The 13,243-nt window shown below is 40.3% G+C and overlaps 1 long non-coding RNA gene across 1 annotated transcript in view; it reads left to right on the top strand.

Moving 5' to 3' along the window:
- Positions 1 to 10,518, top strand: part of LOC309822173 — a 51,772-nt gene extending 41,254 nt beyond the window's left edge. Inside the window, exon 4 of the long non-coding RNA XR_014296715.1 lies at positions 10,266 to 10,518. This is a non-coding gene — a long non-coding RNA (uncharacterized lncRNA). The remainder of the gene's footprint in view (positions 1 to 10,265) is intronic.
- Positions 10,519 to 13,243: the final 2,725 nt, after the last annotated feature.

Below are 13,243 nucleotides of genomic sequence, written 5' to 3'. Positions count from 1 at the left end.
CTGCTCTGTTTCTTCACATCTCTATTTCCCTCAGCAGGCTCCCATGTCACGTAAAACTTACATGAAATAAACGTGTATGCTTTTCTCCTGTGACTCTGTCAGCTTCATTTGCAGACCCAGCCAGGGATCCTAAGAGGGTGGAGGTTTCCTCCCTACAGTGGCTTTTCCTTCTGGTCTTGGCTACTCCCTCTAGTTATATGCTCTCGCACTGTCCTATTTTCTTATCTTTGGAATATTCAAATGTGCTCTTAAATGTTTAAAATATATTCGTTTAGTGAGTCTCTCTCCGCTAGAATATAAACTCTGTGAAAGTGGGGATGTTGTCTCTTTTGACTCACAGACCTTGGGACAGTGCGTGGTACATAGTAGTCACTCAATAAATACTTGATGAATAACTGAATGAATGCAAAGAGGCTCTGCTTGAGCTCTGCCAACTGCTGCTCTGTATTCACCCTGTCAATCACACGTGAACACCCAAGCTTCCCCACAAGAACACCAGGGTGCATTATGGGTGTGGAGAAGGAGGATGTAAAGATTTTGTTGTCACTGCAGGAAACTCCTTGACTTTTGCTATAATGTGGCATGATAATACCTTCATTGGTGTTCATAAATACTAACCTTCGTAAGTTCAAAAACCTAACTCTAAGTAACAAAATACAAATAAATAAATAAATAAATAAAAATTATATATACATATAAGGGAACTAATTTATTTTTAATAATCATAAGGCAAAGAAAGATTAAAGGACAAAGAACAAGCAGAATATAATTTAACGTTTCTGCAACATTTCATAATAATTTAACATTTCTGAGGGCTTTTACCAGACTGGGAAATGATATTTTTCAGAATAAATTTCATCTTCCTTGTATATGCTTCTGTATTCTGACCACGCAGGCTACAAACCATTTTTATGACTCAACTACTTTAAGTTCAGGGGCAAATGTTTATACTGTAATGTAGTTGGGAAGTTATTTTTCTTACTTTGTGAAAGCATCTAATTTGCGCGGCCTGCAGACAAATGTAAGGGTGAAATCCCACAAGAGTACTCTGTCACTGTCTGCACAGAACAGAGAATACAACCCAGGGCTCACTCATTGTGTGCTGAAGAACTGTCTGGGGGATTACAAAATGCCGGACCCAGGGAAGCATTCAAACATGCCATCTCCTCCCTTTATGTCCAGAGAGTCAGAGAACAACCGCCAACTGACAGAAGTCACCTCTGGATTAATGACTGGTAGGTTTAATTTATGCAAATGTGTGAAGCTTCAATCTATGTGCTTTACAAATTAGGTTAACAGTACCCATCTCAGGGATTTTTGTAAGCCCTGAGAAACTAAAACACTGCGGTCTGAAGGAATCAATTACTTTGGTTTAAAAACTGTGTCCAGGTTTTCAGATAACGAACTACAGAAGGGACGTTGGAAAGGCCTTTACATTTTAGTTTTACTTTCTCTGAATTCTTAGAGTTTAAACACAAGCAAGTATTTTAATTCAATTATTATTTTATCATGTTGGCAAAACCGCCTGTCTTATTCTCCATGGAAGCTGCCTGTACCAACAGAAACGTCAAATACAGGATGTTTGAGAGCAACTTACCTTATGACTCCCAATGAAAAACATCTGAGCCTCTTCCTTTCTGATTCTGGGATTTTGAATCATAGCTCTTTCTGTACCCACCCTAAATTTAATAAAGCTGAGTGTAGAAAAAATATGAGAAAGAAGAAAATATGACTCATAATTCTACATTTGGAGACAGTTGCTGTTAAAATTTTGAAGTATTCCTTCCTTTCTTTAAAAATATTTTCCCCTATTCTTCTTATTCTCACGTTGTCCCACATTCTAATGAATATGTCACTCTACATTTGATGACTGACTTGTTCTATCGTTTTGTACTTTAGAGCATGTCAGACACGAGAGCGCTGGTCTCACTAACTTCTGTCCTTTAATAAACAGCCTTAAAAACATTGTGCCTGATTTTTGGATGTTTTACTTTTTTTAAATGATAGCTCAGAATAATTTATAAAATAAATATTCTGCTATGAAATTGCATTCCTCCAAATTAGGATAATATGCCCCATGCATTTTTAGAGAGAGAAACAAAAACTTAGGAATGGAAAGGAACAAACTTAAAAAAGATTCCCCATAATTAATGGAGTCCCTTTGGGAAAGAATCCAGGTTTTGAGTAGAATATATAGTCAAAGAATTAGGAAAGAACAGTTCATGGTTTCCAGCTCATTAAAGTTGGTGCTTGGACTACTCACTAGTTTTCATTTGTGTATAAAAAATAAAGTTGTGAGGCTTCCCTGGTGGCGCAGTGGTTGAAAGTCCGCCTGCCAATGCAGGGGACACGGGTTCGTGCCCCGGTCCGGGAAGATCCCACATGCCACAGAGTGGCTGGGCCCGTGAGCCATGGCCGCTGAGCCTGTGCGTCCGGAGCCTGTGCTCCGCAACAGAAGAGGCCACGACAGTGAGAGGCCCGCATACCGCAAAATAAATAAATAAATAAATAAATAAAAATAAAGTTGTGAATTAAACCTTAATTCATTGAACAAGAGTCTACCAGAATGGCTTAATACATGGTTCAGTTGCTGTTTTTGTTTTTCTTTGTCCTAGCATATTCTAAGATAAATGTAAGTGCCTTTTCGTGTAGTTGGTGTTAGTTTCATCTCCATTAAGAGATTTATCCTGATCTTATCAAAATGTGTGGATTATAGTGAGATGGACAAGTCAGGCATGCCTCGGCAGTGTGTGAGAGTGTGTGTGTGTGTGAGTGTGTGTGTGTGTGTGTGTGTGTGTGAGGGACAAATTCAGACTTAACTGAATTGACTGCCTCATCTTTGACCATCACTCTTCTCAGACATTTCCTTCTATGGAATTTACATGTGAAAATTAATTTGTAACTTAGAGAAAACTAAAAGTATAGGGTGCTCATCATTTTTTAGGACTAGCATGAATTTGTAGAGATGCAAGAAGAAAAAGAGCCAATATTATTTCTATTATTTGAAGGGAAGGGGAGGAAATATAGTCAAGACTTTTATGCAGAAGGAAAGGTTTTTTGTTTTGTTTTGTTTTTTATATTTATTTTGGCTGTGTTGGGTCTTCATTTCTGTGCGAGGGCTTTCTCTAGTTGTGGCAAGCGGGGGCCCCTCTTCATCACGGTGCTCGGGCCTCTCACTATCGCGGCCTCTCTTGTTGCGGAGCACAGGCTCCGGATGCGCAGGCTCAGTAGTTGTGGCTCATGGGCCCAGTTGCTCCATGGCATGTGGGATCTTCCCAGACCAGAGCTCGAACCCGTGTCCCCTGCATTGGCAGGCGGACTCTCAACCACTGCGCCACCAGGGAAGCCCAGGCTTTTTTTTAAAATCTCCCCAGGTAGCTCCTCACCCTGGGTAATGTTAACGTTACATATCAGACAAAGATCTACCTTGCAAAGTGTTTTCATATTGACGTCCTTACTCTTTCAGTGTTTTCATGGGTTGTACTTAAACATATAGATCTATAATTTCTCTTTTAAAAGGGTCTTCCAGTAAGTGTATTGAGTAAAGCATTTTGAAATAGACGTGGCTATTGTCACAAAATAGTCAACAAACATTAACTTTAAAAAACAACAGATAACTTTATAGCTCTCCTATTAAGGCTGCCTGCAGTATTTTGGCATCAGGTACTTTGAAGAAGGTCAAGTTTTAAATACATTAGCATGTCATGATTTAGAATAATCCAAACATTTAGCCATCTGTCTATGCTTTTATTTCTAAACGTTTCCATCTGATTAAATGGGCTATAACTGTCAGTCTAGAAGTACCTAGTAACCCAATAGCAGTGGTCAAACTAGGGAATAGAAACAAATAATCTTTGATTTTTTCAGGCAGTAATTCCTTCTCACGCTCTCTGACTTCAAATCGTCCTCGTCAGGGAAGACTTACCCATAAACACTCTTTGAAAAGCATCACTTCTCAGCTTTGGAATGTGGATAGTAATATATATTATAATGTCCCCCAAGAGACTGATGCCTGTACCTTTCATTCCTTCTTTGTGTTACTGATTTTGATGCTTGTTACTAAATCGAGACACAGTAGGACATTGTAAGTTGCAGCGGAAAGGGCAGATACCTATTTTCCAGTGGAAATCAAGTCAGGGGAGAGCACTAAGGAGTCATCACCTCCTCCAGACAAGCTGGGTCAGCAGACCCAGCTGGATACGTCATTCACCCAACTGCAGGCCGTACATGCATGGAGTGTAGAAAATGTTTTATTGATGTCATTTACAGTGACATTTTGTATATGTGGCAGGAAACATCATCTGCATATTTCACATGGGAATGGAATTTGCCTTTACAAAAGAATGCAGATAACATCCCCTCATGCATTTATGCATTTCTTTCTTTTCTATTCCTTTCTCTCTTTTCGTTTATTTTAATTTTTAGATATACCAATTTACGTCAATAAAGACAGTATAATACAGTAAAGAGCTCTATAATCTGGCCTCAGAAAGATTGCGTGCAAAACTTAGCTCCACCACACATTGACTGTGTGCTCTGAAGTTTCTTCTCGGTGAGCAGAGATCAAGTCTAATAGGAAAGGAGTGAGGCATAAATGAGAATGCAGAGCAAGCACTCAGTGCGGGGCCTGGTGAGCGAGATGCTAGCTTTTACTACTGATTACATTTTAAATGACAGTCAAGTTGAGACAGCAATGGCTCATAGTTAGTGTGAGTGGGACCTACAGGGCATACAGTCCCTTTATTCCTGATGACATGGCCCATTAACCTCAGCACTGCTGCCTGTGTCGCCTGTCGTGGTGTGCAGTTGTGAGGAGGAACAGAAGATTTGACAACCAGAGGAACGAGCAAAACAGAGGCATTTTTTAATCTGGTGGCAGCACCTAGGGGGACATAGCATCACAGACTGAACTGGGTAATGTGAAGCTTTTCATGATTCCAGGGCTCTTAACAATCTTACTATTAATACTATTAAGGATCATCTTTCCAGAGCTCTGCCTCAGTCCTCCTCCAGAAATGCGGTGACATCTCCTTGAAACTCAGCAGCGCAGCTTGCAGATTTCCTCGGTCCTCTTCTCCCCTGAGTCACCCGGGTGTTCTTGCTTCTTCCCGTGGCCAGGGGCGTTGACTCTCTTCTCCATTGGGCGGGGATTTGACTCTCGACCACAGCAAATAACGTCTCAGTTCCTACATTTCCTCCAGCCCTTCTCTTCCAGATTGCCTTCCCTGGGGGTGGATGGCGCCCAGGGTAGATATACCCAGAGCCTTGCCACCTAGGCAGAGTAAGAACTAACGTGAGCCAAACCTAAAGAGGATGGCGGCACAAGCACCAGATTAACAGAGAATTTCGGTCACAGTCTCAATCCTGTCACGTACAGGATGAGACCTAGGATCCTTTCCCTGTATGACCTTGAGAGAGTCATGAAATTGCTTTAAGCCCCACTTTCATTACCTGTTAAATGGGTTTATTACTTATCCGTAGTCTCTTAAAGAATCACTGTGAAATACTGAAAAATGAGAAAATAGATTAACAGAGCTCGGTCGTGTGTTTATTGCATGTCATGCAGTTAAAACAGTTTACACAACGGGAGCCCATAAACTCAAAAAATAAATAAATAAATATTAGCTAGTACTTTTATTATTTGTGCATTTTTTTTATGAGTCAGTAAGATGTGGAGGGGCTTCTCTGGTGGCGCAGTGGTTGATGGCCTGCCGATGCAGGGGACGCGGGTTCGTGCCCCGGTCCGGGAAGATCCCACATGCCGCGGAGCTGCTGGGCCCGTGAGCCATGGCCGCTGAGCCTGCGCGTCCGGAGCCTGTGCTCCGCAACGGGAGAGGCCGCAACAGTGAGAGGCCCGCGTACCGCAAAAAAATAAATAAATTTTTAAAAAGATGTGGAAAAAGCATCTGTATGTTGGACTAGAATTTGAACTTTAAATGTCAGGAAGGAGCGTGGCTGGGTACAGAAGGAAACCCACCGACACCTCCCACGGTAGTTTGGGTGCTGGGCTGGCTGGATCGGGCCCTCGTGGATGCCTGGTTAGATGCAGGGTGACCGTGGACGCCTGCTTCCCTCTCTGCTGATACGGCCAAAGTTCTTGTTTCCAAGGAGTTGCTGATGATATAGATTCCAGGGCACAAAAAGCCCACACTTTTCATAATGGGTTTCAGGCCCATTACTGGTTATAATTTAAAATTGTTTGAATCCATGGCAAAAGAGAGATGCTTCTGCTTTTCATTAAGTATCACTGAGCAGGTGCTGAGTTCTGCAGGCTTTAATGACTGCCAGCCTCTAAGTCGTAGTTAAAGTAAACTATTTGAATTCCTCCCAAACTTCAATAGTCCCATTAGGGAGAGACTTCAAACGAGCACACATTTTATCATCTCTATTTTGCACTGTTAGGTTTAGATTTCAATGACAACATTTTCCTCTTCTGGTAGAATTATTGCGTAGGCATAAATGGTTGGGAAAAAAACACAAATTGGTCTTTATTGCATATGTGGTTGCAAAACTCTGGGAACATCAGCCTTCTTTTTTTTTTTACTGCACCAAGACGTGTTGAAAGAAGGGCTGCTCTGTGGGTGAATGTTTGACGCAGACACCTTTGTGCCTGGGAGACGGCAGGTAATCGGAAGACGAATGACTCGCATGTCCGGCTGATTCAAGGAGGGTTCAACTAAATATTCCAAGCTGTTATTCAGTCTGTTTACTCAGGTTTATATGAGGCTAACAAGTGCCCCAGCCGCCTTTTAGGCCCTCATTCCCAGGAATTCCCTCATTCTTTTGTTGAGCTGTTGGACCCATTTGAATTACTTTATGAGGAATATTTAGAAAAGAGAGAGAGTGGGGTGATCAAGGGTGACTTGGGCTGCTCACAGCCTGGGGAGAATTCTCTGTTCTCCTGTTCTTCCCTGCACCTGTGGTGCAAAAAAAGTAAAATCTTGTGGTTTTTACTTGTGATATCTATAATTTCTTCTAGGCTTGCTAGAAATTTTACAGTAGTGAAGAACTGAGTCACTGAAAGATCTCCTTTGATTCTGAAGACTAGCAGCCTTATTTATTTACTTATTTTTAGAATTTTAATGAGACAACTAAAAACTTTTCTAAACTAGGTGTACGTGAAGTTTGAAGTGATGATGATATTGGTGTAGATGTACGAGAACGTCTCAATTCTTAGGAGGTATCTGCTAAAGCACGTAGATGTGGAGTGGTGTGCTGTCTGCAACGTAATTTGAAATGTTTTAGCAAAAATGTAAAGTGATAGATAAAGCAGATGTGGCACATTGTTAAGATATTGTTGAATCTGATTGGTAAATGTTCATATATTGTTCTTCCAACGTTTCTGTGTGTTTGTAAATTTTCATAACAAAAAGTTGAAAAAACACTTCTGTTGATAATCACAAAATGCTAAGTTAAGACTCAGCTGACAAACTTGGGAAATATTTGTCAAATATATGTCATATATAGGATTATTATCATTAAATTATAAATCACTTATGAATCAATGAGAACAAACATGAACAGTCCAGTAAAAAACAGGCAAAGGAAATGAAGTCGTCACAAAAGGAAAAGCAAAAATGGACACTATTTATATAATTGCATATAATTGCATATCGATCTCACTATCAATAAAAGTATAGTTTAAAGCAGATAAGAAGACTTATAATAGCTATCAGGCAGTTACTCTGAGTCGGGCATCATTCAAGTATTTTCCCTCTCTTTTCACATTTAACTCTGGCAAAAGTCCTATGATAGAGAAACTATTATTCTTTCTATTTTGCTGAAGAGGAAACTGAACCTGCAGAAGTTAAATTCCTTGCCCAAGACTACAGTGGGGAAAATATTAGTATTAGATTAAGATTCACACTAAGACCATCCCTGTCTAGACCCTGCTCTATTTGTAAATGCTGCATGAGATCTGATACTCCTAAGGGTGGACATTCGCAGCTGGTGTGTTAATAGAAACCACATGAATCTCCTTTCTGGGGGACAGTTTGACAATATGTATGCAATCAGTTGCCTTAACATTTGACTCAGTGCATAACATTTGACTCAGTGATTCCTATCTAGGAACTCGTCTAAGGAAACAGGACAAGTGTGTAATGATGTTTATACAAAAATATTAATCCAACACTGGGTATGTATTAAAAAATCAAAACTAAATGCCCAATGAGTAAAGGACTGGTTAAATAAGTTATGGCTCAGCAATACAGCAGTATGTTAGGCTGCCATTAACAGGTCTAGATTTATTTTTTTAAATGTTTATAAAACATTGCAAATCGAAACAATCCGGTTACTATAGAGTATAATCCCATGTTGATGAAAAAAAGAAGTGCATACAAGGCGTACGGTATATATATATATGGTATATATAAATTTTAACAACATTTGATCTTTAAATGGTAACAGTAGATTTTCCTCCTTGTTTTTATATGTACTTTAGAACTTTTCCCACAAAAACATATTTTTAGTTATGTAATAAAATTTTAATGCAGTATGTGCAGTAAAATGCAGTGAATATTTGGCATGATGAATTAAACGTTTTTATTGTGTTAAGTACACTTCACATGCAATCTACCCTCTTAACTGATGTTTAAGTGTACAGTACAGCATTGCTGGGTATGGGCATAATGTTGTATAGCATCTTTAGAGTTTATTCACCTTGTATAAGTAAAACGTTGTACCTGCTAAGTAGCAAATCCCTATTTTCCCCTCCTCCCAGCACTTGGCAACCACAGTTCTAGTCTTTGCTCCCATGAGCAGACTTTGTGACTATTTTAGATACCTCATGTAAGTGGAATCATGCAGTTATTTGTCCTACTGTGACCGACTTATGTCATTTAGCATGGTGTCCTCAGGGTTCATCCATGTTGTCACAAATGGCAGAATTTCCTTCTTTTTTAAGGCTGAAAATATTTCATTTTGTGTGTAGGCCACGTTTTATTTATTTATTCACCATCATGAAGATTTAGGTTGTTGCCTCATATTGGCTAATATGAATAGCGCTGCAATGATCATGGGAGTGCAAATATTAATTCATGATTAATTTTTTTAGGAAAGCATCCCAAAGTATAATCTTGGAGACTAAAGACTGTGCGGTCCACAAGTTATTTACTGCAGTATGAATGATCATACTTGATGTCGCATTCTTTCCTCAACTCAGCCATTCAAGGCTGTTTTCTCATTAATGAAGCAGAAATACTAACTGAAAAAGCAATGACCAGCTAGGTGTACCGCAGCTATGCACCCATGGATTTCTCTGCGTCCTCTCTCTATGGCTCTCTTCTCCACTGGCTTCTTTCTTAAGGGTATAAACATGCTCAAGTCTCTTCACTCTTAATTAAAATAAAGCAAAAATCTTCTCTGAGTTCCCTTGCTTCCCTAAACAAATCTTTCACTTTCCCTTCTTGAAATAATTATCTTATTGACTTTATGTATTCCTCTTTGTTTGCTCTTCAATCTGCTGAGATATAATTTCTGCTTGAAACCAACCTGGCAAAGCTCTTTACTAAGAAATCTAGTGCCTTTGTCTCAGTATTTTCCCATGTACGTCTCTATTTAACTCAGTCAATAGACACAGTTGACTAAGACATCCTTGAGTTTCCTCTTTCCTTGCATTTACCATTTTTTTAAATTCTTTTTTATTACCCCCTCCATTTTAGTTTCCTTTGTGACCATGTATGGTGGACTGAGTAATGGCCCCCAGATACATTCGTGTCCTCATCACCAGAACCTGTGAATGTTACCTTTTATGAAAAAAAAGAGTTTGTAGATGCGATTAGCTCGATCTTGAGATAGGATATTATACTGGATTAACCCACAGGCCAGATGTTGTCCCAATGGTCCTCCTCAGAAGGATTCGGCAGCAGTCAGAGTTAGAGTGGGGGAAGGCAATGTGATGGTGCAAGCAGAAATTGGAGTGATGGAGGAAGGGGCTGAAAGCTCAGGAGTACAAGAAGCTGAGGAGGCAGGGGAACGGCCTCCCTTCAGAGCCTCTGAAAAAAACTGGCCCTCATCTCAACTCTAGCCCAGTAACCCAGTAAAACCGATTTTGGACTTCTGACCTGCAGAACTCTAAGGAATAAATGTGTGTTATTTTAAGCCAGGAAGTTTGTGGTAATTTGTTACAGCAGCAATAGAAAACTAATATACTGTGTCTTTATCAATTCTTTCCTAAACCCTTGGATTACGACAGAGCTCCACCCATGGCCCCGTTTTCTCCTTACTCTCTATGTTCTCACTTGGACATTTCACCTTCTATCCAGGTTTCAACCATGACCAATGACTCCCAAGACCATCTCTCTCAATATACAGACTCATCATTTCAACTCTCCACACAGCATTATCTTGCAGGCAACTAAAACTCCTTAACTTCTGTGCTGTGCAAAGGAGGATTGACCAGGAAGCTAATGAAGCTGAAGCTTCCCATTTCTTCACGTGCACGAGTCTCTTCTAAGATCATGGGAGGGCCCCAGAAATTTGTATTTGAATTTTATATTATTTTTCATAATAAAATTGCTCATGGTCATAAAGGCAGTGTCATAGTGGATTGAGCTGCTGTAACAGAAATTCCACAGACTGGGTGGCTTAAACAACAACCATTTATTTCTCACAGTTATGAAGGCTGAGAAGTCCAAGATCACTGCTCTGGCAGATTCCAAGTCTGGAGAGAACTCACTTCCTGTTGCATAGACAGCCGTCTTCTCGCAGTGTCCTCATGCGGTGGAAGGGGTGAGGGAGCTTTCAGTGTTCTTTTTCATAAGGGAACTAATCCCATTTGTGAGGGCTCCACCCTCATGACCTAATCACCTCCCACAGGCCCCACCTCAAATACCTTCACACTGTGAATTGGGTTTCAACACATGAATTCTGGGGACACAAGCATTCAGTGTACACCAGGCAGTAAGGTACATTTTCCTTCATAGTTCCATGAGTAAACCCAGCATTTGTGTATCCCCAAGTTTGTATAGCTGCTCATGTTTATGAAGCACTTAACCTGACGTGCAGCAGGTGGTCAACAAGTCGTAACAGCATTGTCCTTAAATGCTTTATTTTGGTTATTGGTATCACAGTCTTGCCCTACAAGAGTCAGAGACCTCAGAATTACCCTGACACTCACATACTCAATTCCTGTATCCAAGCTGGAAAGTCCTATTGGCTTTGCCTTTCTAATTAAGCCTTTGCCTTGATTCTGCCTCAAAGTATCTAATTACCACAATCTCTGACTTTTTTCGAGCCTTCATTACCTATTTCTTGGTTCTTAATAATAGTTTCCTAATTTGTTTCCATGCTAAACTTACTCCAGTGCAATCTCTTTGCTGCTGACAAATATATCTTCCTAAAGCCAAAATGTAATCACATCTCTATAGCTTAGTGCTTTTGAGACATGGCTTCAACATAACTGACTATTGAGCCTCATGACAGTAGGGGACCAAGAAGCAGGACAGCCACTGACTATTAGTGTTCCCGTACCTGGTATTGTGTTTCATCCAGAATGAGTTTTTTAGTTTCAATTTCATTCCTTCAGACAAGCTTTTCCTGGTGCCACCAACCAACACAGTCATGTCACCTATGTTGTATACTTCATAATTCACATCTCAATCAATAATCATCTTGAATATTGGTTTATTGTTAGTTTACTTATTTATTATCTGTCTTGCCCACTAGAATGTAGCTCTGTGAGGAGAGGGAGAATTTTTTATAAACTTTTGTTCACTGTTGTATCTCCAGTGCTTACCACTGCACCTGACAAAAAAGCAGAATCTCACTGTTATGGACTGAATATCTGTGTCCCCCTCAATTCATATGTTGAATCCTTAATCCCCAATGTGATGGTATTAGGAGTTGGGGCCTTCAGGAGGTAACTAGTTCATGAGGGTGGCATCCCCATAAATAGGATTAGTGTCCTTATAAGGAGAGACACAAGACAGATGATCTCTTGCTCTCTCTGACATGTGAGGACATAGCAAGAAGGCAGCTGTCTGCAAACCAGAGAAGGTCCTCACCAGAACCCAACTATGATGACATCGTGATCTTAGACTTAGAGTCTCCAGAACTGTGAAAAATAAATATTTGTTTGTTGTTTAAGTCACTCTGTCTATGGCATTTTTGTTACAGCAGCCTGAGTTGACTAGAACACTCACTGAATATTTGCTGAAGCAAAGAGCTAAGCTAGGCTATTAAGGACAAACAAACCCATAACCCACTATCACACTCATTTAATAAAATAAATGATATTATAATGCCACAAAGTTAAGAAGATCATGGTAGCAGAATAAAGGACATTTAAGAACTGAGTCAGAGTTGTGTTACAAACAGTCCCTACATTTTTCTTGTGGTAGAACTTCCCTTGGATGGTACAACCTTCTCATGCCTAGTCTCTGGCTGACAGCAGGATAAGCTTTTGGGAGTGTAGGAAAAATAGGACCTTTGCTCTTCTCTGAAGAGGTGATACCCTAAAACTGGTGAGTGGCTGGTATAGAGAGCATAGGAAGCTCACAGTACCGTTCACTGTCGCTGTGACTTCACATGTGACTTTGTGCTAAGTGCAAGTTTGCCCAAGTGTTTGAGGACCTCACACTTCTCTCCTCCAGCCCCTTCTTGAAGTTTAATTTTTAGCTCAAATGTCACTTGCTTTACTAGGACTTCCTGTGTACCTTAGGTAACTTGGTCTATGACACTTGTCCTAATAACTCTGGTTAAAGTCACCACTCTTGCCCACTCTCTCCCAGGAAACTACATGTCATTGGAACCAGAACACAACCTTGTGGCAGGACCTCACTACATTTCCCCAGCCCAGAGGTGGTCAAGCATTAACCTGCATCAGAATCACCTGTGTTTTATACCGATTGCTGGGCCCCACCTTGAGTTTCTGATTCAGCAGGTATATTAGCTACTTATAGGAAATTACCTCAAAACTAACACCTTACAACAAACCAACAAACAATACTGCCAATGGTGAGTGGACAGAGAGAGGAAATCACCTTACCATTGGCAGTCCTTGTACACTCGGCTTCCCTGGCCCCCCCAGCATCATTGCTACCCTCTGGCCAGCTTAGTCTCTTAATATCTATTGTTATGTTTACATGATAACGATAGTCTTCCTAATCTAGAGCTAACCCCTTCTGTTTTTGTCCATTATACCTTTTTACAATACCTGGCATCCTCATTTACGTAATAATCTTCACTTATTGATAAGCATATTAATATTTTTTAGAGGTGACGAAAAGAGGTCATGAATTGG

The sequence above is a fragment of the Grampus griseus genome (genome assembly GCF_964374135.1).
Source record: "Grampus griseus genome assembly, chromosome: 4".
NCBI lineage: Eukaryota > Metazoa > Chordata > Mammalia > Artiodactyla > Delphinidae > Grampus > Grampus griseus.
This window is presented reverse-complemented; position numbering and strand designations above follow the sequence as displayed.